This window comes from Humulus lupulus, chromosome 1, assembly GCF_963169125.1.
Source record: "Humulus lupulus chromosome 1, drHumLupu1.1, whole genome shotgun sequence".
NCBI classification, from domain to species: domain Eukaryota; kingdom Viridiplantae; phylum Streptophyta; class Magnoliopsida; order Rosales; family Cannabaceae; genus Humulus; species Humulus lupulus.
In genome coordinates this window covers 168,077,566-168,080,878 of record NC_084793.1, presented here as the reverse complement: position 1 = coordinate 168,080,878, position 3,313 = coordinate 168,077,566, and positions in this window count along the sequence as shown.

Here is a 3,313-nt window from a genome sequence, read left to right as displayed (position 1 = left end):
TTTTGTGTCGGGATGGGTTTTTCAAGGTTTAGGCTCGGGGTTTCATTTCTTAAGGCTCGAGATCGAATCTACTAACTGTTTTAGTAGGATTCGAGGTCCCGGGAGCGAGATTTTAGACCATGAACCTTTTATTGTTTTATTTTATAAATGGGATTTCATATTTGGTTATGACTAGGTGACCGCTAAGGGACTTAAGTACCGATCGTTCTCAAGGGTCGTTCTTTTATTATTTCATGCTCGAACCAGAGGTAAGAAAACTGCATCCAGTATGTGACATGCATGGTTATTGATGATGCACGTTGAGTGCTCTATATGTGGACCTTAATTGCCTTGTAAATGCCTAGCAAATTTGCTTATTTGTGAATGGCACTGACTCATTAGTCAAAAACGGCATTGGTGTTAGTACTGGTTGTGAGGTCTTGACTTATTAGTCATAATCGACAATAGTACTAAGGGTTGGTCGTATGGAATTGACCTATGAGTCAAGAGTGGCATTAGCGTATTGAACGTAGAGTCGAAATGATTAGATATAATCAACATGAGCATGAAATACTTGACCGACCTAAAGGTCGAAGAAAACTAAAGTGCTTGTCTAGTCTAAAGGCTAGTTACTTAGAGCCAGAGCCAAAAGGCTCAGGTGATTGAAACGTCACATGGCTTAGGGTGCGGAACCCCAAAGTGTGACTCATTTGTCACCTATATGTTTAGGGTGTGGAGCCCTAGGGTGTGGAGCCCCAGAGTGTGACTCATTAATCACCTAGCTGATTAGGGTGCGGAGCCCCAGAGTGTGTGACTCATTAGTCACCTATCTAATTAGGGCTGCAAGCCCCATAATGATTACCAGGCGGGAAAAACTTTTCAACTCCGAAAATAGGCGGGAAAAACCCAGTTTTTCCGAAATACTTAAAATTGAATTTTCACTTCGATTTTGGACCCGAATTTGGTGTACCTATATCCCACATTGACTTTTAAGCATTGTCCAGTATTTTATACTGCCTAAAATCCTTATTCTAGCATAATTTTTCTATGTATGTTTGCCTAAACCCAGTTACACAAAAATTTCTCAAGAACTGTAAATTCCTAGTTGTGAAAACTCGTGAATCAGGACCAGAATACCCGAAAATTGCTACAAAGGTAAGAGGATGGATTCAAAAACTTACTTGGAGTAAGGATTGTAGGACAAATCATGAAAGTTTTGCTCAGAGTTTCTCGAAGACGTCTCAAATCGCATTGGAGTCTCTGGGTTTTCTTGAAGGTTTTTTTGAGTATTCTTTAAGAGAGAGAAGTTCAGGTACAAAATGAAAAAAAGGTGAAAAGACTTATATTTATGCTGCTCGAAGTAGTTATAGAAGGTAATGATGGGAATAGAGTTTTGATTCATGGGAAATTGTGATAACCATCAAAACATTTCTGGGAAACTATAAAAGTCATGATTACTTGCCTTTTTGAAAAAATAAGTACCGACAGATGTGACAGGTCAGATGGATTTCTAGTCGAGTAAGTTTATTAAATGTTGATCGCATTAAAATAAATTTGAGGGGCAAATGTTTAACCAAAAAATATTTGCTTGTTGACGTGGCACGATCGGGGTGCATGTGGATAGCACATGACTATTTAGTGATGATAGTCTGGTCGACCAACGACCAGAGTAGCAAGCTGCTCGATGGACTCAAGAAATATGCTGAGCATTACGACAGAAGATATGCTGACATATACGACCAGGTCTAATCGTAGTAACGAAGCCAAAGTTCAAATATAGCTATAAGTCAGATATTTGACCCCTCTTTATATGTAACTATTATGATTTTTGTTATTATTCAAATATGCTTGTAACAAAGTTTAAACACAGCCCATCGGTCCATATGTACATCCTTGAGCCTATAAATATGACTCATGGGATTCATTTAAACAAAGGCAATAATTTGTAGTTAGAGAGAACAAGTGTTTTTATACACTACTTTTGTATCCCCCTTTGGAGCTTGTGAAACTCAATGAACCCTAGTTGGTTGATCGCAGGTTTTAGAGTTTACATCAATAAAAACACTAAGTGGACGTAAGTTTACCAATTTCGAGGGCCGAACCACTATAAATTTTTTGTGTCGTTTAGTTTTTACATTTTGCTTATGCATTTGTATCATTTTTAGTGACTCTGAGTCGTTGGCTAAATCGTCAGTCAACAACATGAAATAGGTTGTAAAAACTATTGCTGAATTATGTAAAAATGATTATGTTATTTTTACTTTTTGCAATATATTTTTATTTGAATATGATAATTAATTCATGTCAGTAATTGATATGAGTATTTAATCAATCTTTCATTTGCAATTATCATCCAATGCTTAGAAACAATGTGGCTATAGATATATAGTATTTAAAGGGTTTATACCTTTATGGATCGTGTGTTTTGTCCAATTACCTGTTTGGACCGTGCGTTTTGACAAATGACTTTTTAGACCCCGTGTGTTTGTAAAATGGTTCAAATAGAACCCTAAACTTGATTTTGGTCAAAGTTTTCTGAGCTAAAATTACAAATTATTTACCAAACTAACAATTTAAAACAAAACACAAAATCAAAATCATTTTGTCTAACAACTGTGTTGTTATATTCAATTTATCCTTCATCAAAATTGAGTTTAGAAGTCTATTTGAACCATTTTACACAACACATGGTCCAAAAAGAAATTTGTCAAAACACAAGATCCAAATAGGTAATGAGACAAAACACATTGTCTAAAAAGGTACCAACCCTATTTGAAAATAAAAAAATTCAATTGAAGGACCTGTTTTATCTGGTAATATAATTACGCGAATTTCTCATATAAGAGCTTCACTTTAAGTCCTACCGGTGGGGCTCTCAATGTTCTCGATCCGTGAACAATTTTCGGCGTGATTTTTTTTTATGGCCGTGTATATTGTAGCTATTTAGAACATCTTGCAAATTTTTAGAAAATTTCGAATAGTTTACAGTACTAAAAACTAAGTTCAAACATGTTATTCGCGTGACTAATTATTTTTATCTACATGGAAAACAACATGTTTGAACCTAGCTTTTGGTACTGTAAACTATTCAAAAAATTTTGAAAATTTACCGAATGCTCTAAATAGTTACAATATACACGATTATAAAAAATCGCGCAAAAAATTATTCACAGTTCAAGAAACACGGGAGTCCTAGTCCGTATGGAAGAATTCTCCATATAATTACAACATACTAAAAACAAATTAATGATGAGATAATAATACTTTTTGCACAAGGATCGAAATTTAACAGGTGGATCAAAAGTTATGTATAGTACTGCGGTTGGCTGATTCT